Below are 12,097 nucleotides of genomic sequence, written 5' to 3'. Positions count from 1 at the left end.
CTAATGAGTTTATTTATTTCAAACAAAAATATTAAAAAATGGATTCTTTTTCCTTTTGTGCTACTTTGAATTTACAAATGTATATAACGTTGTGCCGTGCCATGTCAAATAGTCTCTAACCATTGTTAGAAACTAGAGAGAGAAATTGGGCAGTAACACTGATCATGCCCTGAACTATGAGAAAGAACAATACGACGGTTGACTAAAGTACACTTGATATTACATCATTTTGCAAATACCGCGAGTAAAAATCTTACTGTCCCTATTGAATTTGGCGCCATTGGTTTTAGAATAATTAAATTGTTCCACTGCGAAGCGTGCCGGTCTCGAATGGGGATGTAACGTCTTTAGGAACCTTATAAAACGCTAAACCATACACGTACTCTCCCAAAAGTAATTAATGTAATGATAAAATGTTTTCGGGGAATGGAATTGTGGTCGAAAAGCCGAGATAAGTAAATTTTTGAAATTGATTAGCAGTAAAATAATTTATTTCAACGGAAAACGGTAATGGAACGTTGTTTTTCTTAAGCATGCATTTAAGTTTCAATTAAAAAGAAAAATTAATATCTGATCCTTCAGACAAGTGATAACCTCAGTCTTATCGATACTTTTTAGGTCTTAATTCTAATCAAGACATTTTTGATTAATATCTGATCCTTCAGACAAGTGATAACCTCAGTCTTATCGATACTTTTTAGGTCTTAATTCTAATCAAGACATTTTTGATTAATTGTTTTATGAAGATGAAAGTTAATTAAATTCAAATTATTAACTAGCACTCTCGGCAACGGCCATATCACGCTGAATACACCGGTTCTCGTCCGATAACTGAAGTTAAGCAGCGTCGAGCGCAGTCACTACTTGGGAGGGAGACCACTTAGGAACACTGCGTGCCGTTGGGTTTTTCACTTTTTTTTCCTCTTTTAAATTTTAATAGATATGAAAAAAGCAAACATTATTTCATTTTGTTATTGTTTTAAAATGATGAAGGTTATATTGTCTCACTTAATTTAAATTCGAATTATTAACTAGCACTCTCGGCAACGACCATATCACGCTGAATACAGCGGTTCTCGTCCGATCACCGAAGTTAAGCAGCGTCGAGCGCAGTCAGTACTTGGGAGGGCGACCACTTAGGAACACTGTGTGCCGTTAGCTTTTTCACTTTTTTTTCCTCATTTAAATTCCAATAGATATAAAAAAGCAAACATATTAGAGAATATAGACGCCCGTATACGGACAAGATTGTCCGTATACGGTTGTACTTAGTGTAGCTGGGAGGAGGGGCTCATCCCCCCTTTTAGTTCTTCTCTCTAGGTCGTGCCATGCCTGAGGGGGTGGGGGTTACGTTGAGCTGGTGGGAATGAGGGGAAGGTGCATAACCATTGTCATGCCCTCTGGGGGGTCGCGGGAGATCTGGTTGATTATTACTATTTGCCAAGTGTGTATCGTGCCTGAGGGGGTGGGTCTTGGAGGAATTGATAACGTCACGTGTCACGTGCTGGTGTTGGCGGGTATTTTGAATATATTATTAGTGTATTGGTATGGCGTCACGTAATTTATTGGTATTGAAGGCATTCAGTGTCCATAGTGGTATTATTTCGATGTATCTTTAGGATATTGTGTACATTTAAGATATAATTTACGGGTAATTCCATAGGTTCAATAGATCCTTTCCACACACACCCTTCCCGTAATGCTATTATTATTAAGGTATCTCCATGTATGATTATGTTATATTACATGAACTAGATTTAAGTGCGATGAGGAAACATTGCAAAATACATTTACAAATTAAGCTACGACGCGGTTCTAGGTGTACTCATGTTTTGTATTGTTATTATTAGGTGTATCTTTAGGATAATGTGTACATTTGGGGAATGATTTATATAGGTTCAGTAAACCCTTTCTACACCATCCTGTAATGCTATACTGTATATGATTTTGAGGTCTCCATGTGTGCTTATGTTATACTCAAGAACTAGTTTTAATTGACATAAGGTTTTCGTAGTTTATTGAAGTTACTATGTTAAAAAATAGTACATTGTAATATCATAAAAGGGGAATTAAGGCAGTTTTTACACAACTTGGTAGCTGGTAATCAGTTAAAATGAACAAATATTACTATAAAACATCATAAAATGTTGATCCTAACTAAAGTATACACGAATATAGCTAGACTGCTTCATATATTTTCTAATTAGCACACATTTTAAGCGACATTTTAATCAAAAAAGAATTACATATACCGTAACACATGATTTCTTACTAACCTTGTCACCAACCTTTCTCTCCAGAGTTCGGAAGTGAAATGACTCTCTATGGTTTACAAAATCCCCTTTTGGCAACCCAGCAGGTGTAGGTTACATGACATTAAGGGGGAGGAGGAGGTCGAATATGGTTCATAACAAAAGAATTTATCCTAATCTGTTTTTATTTATACGCAAGCACGTTCAGACGTGTCTAAAGGTCTTTTTGAGGGGGGGGGGCATGGCAATGTCACTTGACTCCTTGCATTGCTATCAATGTAATTTATATTTAGAGTGATTTATGACTCACTACCAACATGTTAAGACATTCCATCTGTTTTTTAGTTATACGTAAACATGTCCAGGCGTGTCTTAATGGCTTTGGGGGGAGGGGGTCGAACCATTTGTATTGAATCAATGGAATTTATATTTAGAGTGATCTATTGCTTTATTAATAGGGGCTGGTGATTCATCCTACGAGGGGTTTCAAGCATTTAATTGATTACAGGTGTTTGCCCCGAGGGCCTTATTAGGACAAGTCTCAACAAGTTTAAGATGTTTCCGTTGCGTCAACAGAAAGGCAATATATCATTAGACCGAAGCATTGACTATACTATATTTATCAAAATTATCGGCAGCGTAAAACAAAAATTTGTGGAAAACGTAAAAACGGTATTGAAAGAAGCATCATTCACAACGCATTTCGTGTTAAAAGTAAAAAACAATCGAAACGTTTTTGATCAACCACGTTACATTTTTTCGCAACGAAATTGAGCATTTAAAATTCTTAAAAACCCATAGGAATACATGGTAAATTGAATAGACCACCGACACGAAATCAGTCATGCACGTGACAATTGACTGACACGGAACGAGTCATTTGAAAAACATTTCAAATTAATTAAAACGTTTCGATAAATTTTAGCTAAATTTATCAAAATTACTCTATGTTTCACCAAAAACACTTTTGATTTAGCAAAATTTCACCAATTTTTTTCTATTTAAATAAAAATTTAATACCTCTTAACCCCCCCCCCTCTTCGCAGTAAATAGTATAGCAATGTTTTACTATACAGAGACTAAGCTAATTAAACAAAGTATTTCTTAGGAATCGTCCATCCATTCGAGCACGAGTATTAAAATACCCAAAATATATGTTTACAATGTCGAATCATCTACATAGTTTCACACTAGAATATCACTGCTATTTACACTGTTCTAGGGAAAAACACAGATTTTAACTAACACCTTTAGAAAAAACATAAATCCCTATTTACTAAAACAGAATATAACACCAGCGAAAAGTTCAAAGTACAACACAGAGTGTCATTTAGCTAATGTCAGTGCATGAATCGTGGATCTCTAGCAATAGAAGGAAAAATTGTACGCAACATTTTTCTATAAAAATGCTTATTTGGGTTTCCTAAATTCCCCAAAGAATTGCATACAAAGTTTGAAAAAGTACTGACTTCAGTTAATCCAACTCACTTTGTTTCTTTAGTTGCCTTAAAATGACGAAACGAGTCATTTGAAAAAGAGTTCACATGACTAAAAACGTTGCGATGATTTTCGCAATATATTCGATGAAAAGCATATTTTCATTAATTTCAGAATCATTAATTTCAATACATAACGCGATGGTGTTGCAGACTTAAGGAATTTAATTTTCTATACCTCAAAACTAACTTTACTCTTATCGTTGCAATTTATTTATTTATTTATTAAATAAGGCTCGAGGGATAGGGTCGTGAAGCCTGCAGGGCTTGGGTACGACCCCCCGCCATGGCAAAAGAGTCTAGATACAATATATACAAACGGGGGAATATTACAAACAGAAACGTACAAACGGACTAACAAAAGAGAGAAATCTTACGAAATGGTTAAGTTTAAACATTCAGTTACGTCATTAAAATTATTCCTTACTAGTAAATTTGAATATCATGAAAAATACGGGTTTTTACACCAATAGTTACAAAATTTGACGACTGCTTTGATTAAATTTAATGTGATAACACTAGTATAAGTGGTTAGGGTCGCTCATTCTTGAGATGTTCAGACTTTAGGGTGGTGCTTCCCTCGATTGTTGTCTGATGCTCATAGCTTTTTTTAGATACATTGGAATTTATTGTCCTTTCTTTAATTGGACCACCCACCTGGTTTTATGACATTAAAGGGGGGAGGGGGAAGAGGTCGAACTTGATCCATAACAAAAGGATTTATCCCCATCCGTTTTTATTTATACGTAACCTCGTTCAGACGTGATGGCTTTTAGGGGCATGGTCGAACCATTTGTATTGCTATGAATGGAATTTATTTTCGGATTTATTGCTTTGTTAGTTGGTGACTCTTCCTACCACGAAACATTTGATTCGAGGAGTTTGCCCCGAAGCCATTATCCTGACAAGTCTCTACACGTTATGTCTTTGTTGCGCTAACCGAAACCATGAAAATATATGAGTATTTTTCCAGAACTATAGGAGACTAATTTCGTTCTTTTTTAAAGGAAATAACGCTCTTTTATCATCTTTAACGTAGCAAATAATGTAACAAAGCTATCCTAAATACCCCATCAATTCCGAAACTACCTGTTGTTGGGGGTGTGGAAAGGGGTCGCTTTTAAAGGTAGAGCTAGGGACAAGGAGCATTTTCTGAGCGTACTGCATATTTTACTGACTACCTCCTGTTATAGCGCCGATAATAGAGGAAACTAGAGGGAAAAGGAAAGAAAAGAAACTACCACCTTCCTGAACTAATATATCACGTTTTGTTTTCCAAGATATTCTCTTATTAGCAATTTTTCTAAGTTTTGCGGAATGCCTAGCTAATCTAGCTTTTTGACTTTTATTTAATTTAACGTTACCGTGTAAAGTATTTTCAACACACTCTGCGATTGCGTCAATTAAGGGCTTCTTGGCGTTACGTAAAATGATTCTACGTTGTTTTCGAGGGGATTTGGCAATAACGGAGAGCAAATTTCTTTGTGACCGAACGGCATAAGGCATAGTGACTAAATGAAGAGATGGCTAAACACCCATCTACTATTATAATTATTTGGGGATGTAAACTTCGCAAGGGTTGTCGGGAAATATTCCTGTCCTAAGTCTATGATTCTCGGGGCATCTTTGATGTAGATCGAATAATAAATATCCGAAAGGTAAACTAGTAGCGTCACGGTAGGCGTCGACAGCGAAACGCCATTTATCGGCAAACATTTGTCTAGCTATTATTGAACTTTGCAATTTGTCTCTAGGAGATTTCATAAGAATAAGATAATGAGCGTTCAAAGAAACATCTCTAGAGTCTTTGGATCGATGGAATACGTTTTGGACGATATAAATTACACTCAAGTTGCGATGATGCGTTCCCTTGGTAAAAAGAGAACCAACTTCTCCTTTGTTCTCGGTCATCAAGTCATCAATGATTAAAAGGCAAGGCTTACCGCCTGTATATTCTGATAAATCTGGCATACCTTGTTTGAAAACCACAAATTTTCTCAAACTTTCGAAAAAAGGTTGCCATTCACCGTAGAACCAATGTATTTCGCTTATATTAGGGGAAAACATGGCTTCCCTGTTCTCTAATATTTTTAAAACTAATTGAGTTTTCCCGCTTTGAGACGGGCCTGCTATCACCATGTTAAAATGATGGTAGAAAGGATACATGACCTTACACTTTGACTTTCAACGAACGAATGAGATAAAGATTGTAAAGTGTTTGTATATATATATAGAAGAGATCGACACGAAAATGAACAATTGCAATTTCGAAAATACATGGGATATTTAAGGAAGCATTGACGAAAAAATTAGTTAATCACAGGACATTCCACCGAGACGAAAATGACTAATTGATAATATTGATCAAAAACAATATGGCTAGACTTGCTGACTAGATAAATAAATAAATAAATATCACCGGGACTGACTGACTAGATAAATAAATAAATAAATAAATAAATAAATAAATAAATAAAAAAGAAGAGACCCCTCACAGAAACAGATACTGTCGAATGTGCTCAAACTCGATAACCGTAAGGTAGCGTGCGGAAATCTTCAATCAATCTGACCTTATCCACCACAGCTCTATAAACCTTGGACTGGTCGACACTTATAACAGTGTGATCAGCCTTTCGGCGTATTTGCTTGGGGATTGGTACTTGGATTGGTTCCGCCGGCGGTTCGTAAATGCCTATAAGCCCCCTTAACCTATCCATGTTAACCAAATCTTTGGTGGTATGGTTAAGTCGGAACCCCTTAACCTTCATCTCGACGGCTGTCGATCCGGTATCAGGGTTCACAACTCGTTATGCGTAGTTCTTACATCCACCACTCGCATATTCTTCGATGTAGGCCTGGGGTCCGTACTTTTCAAGCTCATTGGTCATTTCACCGAGGAAATTCCCAGTTTCGATTTCTACGCCCCCTGGTGTGTAAACGTACAGTATCGAATCAGTGTCTGTATATAAAACAGACTCACCCAAGCGGTCTAAGTAGGAATAAAGCTTAATCCGAGCTATGGCCGTGGTGTAGGCTGCGATCGGAACACTGACATTTTTATTAATTGGGTCAATCTCGTTGATATAACACCACTTAGCAACGCAAATGTCGTCGCTAACTGGTATCAACGTCTTGACCTCAATTGCTGGGTCATAGAACAAATTAAAGAACTTCTGTGGATCATCGAAGACTTCTACCTTGTCAAGGCGAGTCCTCTCACCAAATTTGCCCCAAAACGAATTCAAACACAGTTTGGCGATGGTACGCTTGCCAGCGTTCTTCTCGATACAGCTAGGATCAAGTTTTACCCCTTCCTTTTCGTAGTACTCGGCTACGTATTGATCTTTCTGCGCTTGGGTTACTACGTCAGAAGGCCAGCCGCTACTTTCCTGTTTTAGCTTCAGAAAGCAGTTGACGTAATTGTTAAAAAGCCCGCCTGATTTAGTTAAGGGGTCGTACTGAGATATTTTGTACGACCAGGCTTCGTGGATTTTAACAACCACGTAACCCTTTCTAACTGCTAAATGGACTTCATCCGCCACAAACGTCCCCCTAATAACTCTTTCCTCGTCGGAATGTGTGCAATCCCCCTGATATTTGTTTTCAGCGCACAGCTGACACAGGGCAAAGCACAATTTCCCCCCGATCTTTTGGGGTAAAACGGGGTGGAAGAGGTTACGAGGGGGCAGGATATCCAGTTTAATAAAACCTTCAATCTCGTTAATGGGTGGGAAGTTGTCTGTCAAGATCGTAGGGTGGCCGTAAGGTAGTTTACCGTATTTGTTACACCATGGATATAGACTAGTGACGTCGACATATCGAATCTCCTCTCCCGGCTTAACCTTGTGATGAAGACAAAGAGCGGAAGTACGCCCCCCGAAAAATGCGTTACGGGGATTAAGTGGTTCCCACGCGTCGATTTGGATATGGATGGAAGATAGAAAGGTGTTAATTTCGGACTTTTGCTCCCTCAATTTGTGGAATTCGCATTCCCACATTTCGATTACCTTATACCCCAGCTCCCTAAGCCTCTTATTACAGTTCAAAGTATCAGTATAGCGGGAGTGTAAAGTTTGGGTGACGTCACCGTGCAAAACCAGGTCTCTGTTTACCGGGAAACAGGCTCTACACCCGTGCCAAAAACAACCTTGGAATTGGTAGACGACCTTTTGATCTGCGCCAAGATCGTCTACTAGAAGCTCGTCGACTTTAATGTTCAAAATTTTAGGTTCGGAACCGTTAAAAGCCGACTTAATTATGACCCCGCGCTTATGGGCTTCCCACCTCAGCCACTCGATGGCTACTTTAGATTGAGGGTCTTTCATTCTATAGCCGTGAGGTGGAACAATTCCAATTGAATTTGGCGCTAGGTGGTCCTTCCTGAAAACGGCGTTGCAAAGCCCGGCAATTGTCACGGCAGTGTTAAAAGGGTTAACGTCCGCAATCTTCTCAAAAATCTCCCTGTACTTTAAGCACCCCTCTCTTAAAATCCTAACGTCCAAACGGCAATAATGTATCAACTCTTCAACATAGTTGAAACCTTTTTTGGCTTCAACTTGCTCGTTGTACCATGTAATTAAAACCGAACGTTGTTTTTCGGTTAGCCTGTCTGGCGCGTAAGATTCTAAAAGAGGCATGCTTTCCCTCAAGACATAATTTGTACTCGTAGGATCTTTTGGATCAAACACGTGTTCGGGAACAAAGTTGAAGAGCAAGTGCGGGAAATGTCCCTTATTTAAACTAGGGTCTAAGCCAAAAGTGGATACAAAGCTAGATAAGGGGGATGGGATGAAATTTGAACTATCTATAAATGTCAAATTCTCATATCGAATTTGCATAATCTTCGTTCCCGTCATTATCACTTGAGGGCGCCACGCTTTGATGGCTAACATGGCTTTGTACAGAAATTGTAAATCGTACCCCTTTGCATTATGTGCTATAACGGTTATTTTGGGAGAATTGTGGAATTCTTGAAGATAATTTAAAAAATCCAGAACAGGATCATTCCCGAGAAACACCCGTTCTCGAGGCCCGCAGGTGGTGCAAGTAAATTGATCGGATTTCTCGAGAATGCATTGATCACAGATTTTTTGAGAAATACATAAGATAGGAGTGTGTAGGAAAGCATTAGGGTTTGAAGGGTCTGGGGTATTTTGAACACATTCGAGATCATAAAAGATAGTAACCGAAGGATGGGTCTTAGCTTTTTTAGCCGCAGGGTGGGCTTTAGGGTCGGTAACCTGCATGAAACAATAGTGGGGGTGTGGATTGAATTTATTGCAGATAACGCAATAGACTTCACCGCAGTTGTGAGGTGACTTGCGGTTCCCCATATCTATTGTTTTTGCGCAACGGGGGCAATTAAAAACCCTTTGACAGACTGATAGGGTTTTGCTTCCACTAGCCTTATGGGCGTCAAAGCATTCTTGCCCCCTAAAGTCGCGATGACAGGTCCCGCATCTAATTTCTCCCCCCTCGCATTCTATCATCTTCAATAGGGAGTTCAATTTCTACATTAGAGTTGGCCATTGCGATAATTTAAAAATACAAATACCACAAAATACTAATAATAAATCTGAATAGGCCTAAATAATAATACTAAAACACAAAAATATACTAAAACACTAATACTAAAACAATAAAACAGTAATGTACTTTTAAAAAATTTAAGTACTTATAAAAATTGAAGTACTTGTAAAATACTAAGTTAAAAATACTAAAACACTTGTAAAAAATTGAAAATACTTGTAAAACTAAATGAAAATACTAAAACACTTGTAAAAAATCTAAGTTAAAAATACTAAAACACTTGTAAAAAACTAAGTTAAAAATACTAAAACACTTGTAAAAACTAAGTTAAATTGAAAATACTTGTAAAAAATTTAAGTTAAATTGAAAACACTTGTGAAAACTAAGTTAAAATACTAAAACACGTATAAAAACTAAGTTAAAAATACTAAAGCACTAGGATATGGGCACGGAATAACTCACAAGTTTTGTTTGGGAGCAGAAGATTTCTTGGCTTGCATCAACAGCGGTCAGAAGTAAACTGATAAGTAGCCTAGAGTGATCCGCCCTTTTATACTTTCGTGATACAATTAGAAAAATAGATCCCCCTCAATGTCATAAACATGTCTTAACACGTTTGGGCTAGTCATAAAACACTCTAAATATAAATTTCATTGATAACAATACAACTGGTTTAGCTACGCCCCCTTTTAAGGTACTAAACCATCTGGTGTGGGGTCCAATTAAAGAATTGACAAAATAAATTCTTTTGTTCAAGTTCAGCCCTCTTTTATGGCCATAGAAGTCTTGGAATGACCCAAAAAGACAAAGGGAGTAGATGCTTTTGTTCAGCCCCCCCCCTTTTCAAGGTCATAAACCAACCTGTGGGGTGGCCCAATTAAAGAAAAATAAATTCCAATGCATCTCAGGGACCCGAGGTCATTCCCCCCATCCCTAAAAGCCACAACCTGTGGGGTGGCCCAATTAAAGAAAAATAAATTCCAATGCATCTCAGGGACCCGATGTCATTCCCCCCATCCCTAAAAGCCATAAATAATTTTGAGGAACTCTCAAGACTGAAAATAGGAATGAATTGCATAAATTTAGTTAGAATTTATTTCAACGCTTTAAACATTTGAAATGTTTTTTTTTTCAAATGACGCGTTTCGTGTTGTTAAAATGTAATGTATACGACTGATTTCGTGTCGGTGGATTATTCAATTCCCCATGTATTCCTATGGGATTTCGAAATTTTAAATGACGCGTTTCGCTTTGGTCTTTGGCAATGTAAATGTTCAAAAACGTTTTACTTTTAACACGAAATGTGTTGATAAAAGCTAAGTAACATCATACACTATAACCACTGAAAAGGTTTTGTCAAGACTGTAGTAGGTATAATAGCAATACAAAGAACAAATTAAGGAAAAAATTATATTTATTTCGAGTTACATTTCAAGTTTTTTGATTGGTTCTTTTATAATTTAGAAACGTAATAAGGTATGGAATATATTACAATAATAGGATCTAACTTTCACGTCGCAAAAGTTCTTGAATAAACATTTCAATTATAGCTTCTCAAAAATCTCCCTGTACTTTAAGCACCCCTCTCTTAAAATCCTAACGTCCAAACGGCAATAATGTATCAACTCTTCAACATAGTTGAAACCTTTTTTGGCTTCAACTTGCTCGTTGTACCATGTAATTAAAACCGAACGTTGTTTTTCGGTTAGCCTGTCTGGCGCGTAAGATTCTAAAAGAGGCATGCTTTCCCTCAAGACATAATTTGTACTCGTAGGATCTTTTGGATCAAACACGTGTTCGGGAACAAAGTTGAAGAGCAAGTGCGGGAAATGTCCCTTATTTAAACTAGGGTCTAAGCCAAAAGTGGATACAAAGCTAGATAAGGGGGATGGGATGAAATTTGAACTATCTATAAATGTCAAATTCTCATATCGAATTTGCATAATCTTCGTTCCCGTCATTATCACTTGAGGGCGCCACGCTTTGATGGCTAACATGGCTTTGTACAGAAATTGTAAATCGTACCCCTTTGCATTATGTGCTATAACGGTTATTTTGGGAGAATTGTGGAATTCTTGAAGATAATTTAAAAAATCCAGAACAGGATCATTCCCGAGAAACACCCGTTCTCGAGGCCCGCAGGTGGTGCAAGTAAATTGATCGGATTTCTCGAGAATGCATTGATCACAGATTTTTTGAGAAATACATAAGATAGGAGTGTGTAGGAAAGCATTAGGGTTTGAAGGGTCTGGGGTATTTTGAACACATTCGAGATCATAAAAGATAGTAACCGAAGGATGGGTCTTAGCTTTTTTAGCCGCAGGGTGGGCTTTAGGGTCGGTAACCTGCATGAAACAATAGTGGGGGTGTGGATTGAATTTATTGCAGATAACGCAATAGACTTCACCGCAGTTGTGAGGTGACTTGCGGTTCCCCATATCTATTGTTTTTGCGCAACGGGGGCAATTAAAAACCCTTTGACAGACTGATAGGGTTTTGCTTCCACTAGCCTTATGGGCGTCAAAGCATTCTTGCCCCCTAAAGTCGCGATGACAGGTCCCGCATCTAATTTCTCCCCCCTCGCATTCCTCGGCCCTTTGACAGGAATAACAATACTTATTGCAAGCGTGGTTAAAATCTAAGTTGTTGTACCCCACAAGGCACCTTTCGCAGAAAAAATTAAAACGGAAGAGAGGGCTAGGTTTAGTGATGACGTCAAAATGATTTTGATAGTTGAAAAGGTATAGCCGAGGCTTTGGATTACCATCGGCACCGGGGATAAAATCTGGTTCCCCGAAAATACGGTAGGGGGCGTTTGCT

The 12,097-nt window shown here is 38.0% G+C and overlaps 2 pseudogenes; both read left to right on the top strand.

Moving 5' to 3' along the window:
- The first annotated feature begins 786 nt into the window (after positions 1–786).
- On the top strand, positions 787–905 carry LOC149667731 (5S ribosomal RNA; annotated as a pseudogene).
- A 137-nt stretch (positions 906–1,042) lies between these two features.
- LOC149667730 (5S ribosomal RNA) lies at positions 1,043–1,161 on the top strand (annotated as a pseudogene).
- The last annotated feature ends 10,936 nt before the right edge of the window (positions 1,162–12,097 follow it).

Source organism: Phalangium opilio, unplaced genomic scaffold, assembly GCF_054372755.1.
Source record: "Phalangium opilio isolate 3A_F unplaced genomic scaffold, DU_Popi_V2 ptg000056l_1, whole genome shotgun sequence".
NCBI lineage: Eukaryota > Metazoa > Arthropoda > Arachnida > Opiliones > Phalangiidae > Phalangium > Phalangium opilio.
The sequence above is the reverse complement of the archived record's forward strand: the minus strand, read 5'-3'. Positions and strand labels throughout refer to the sequence as shown.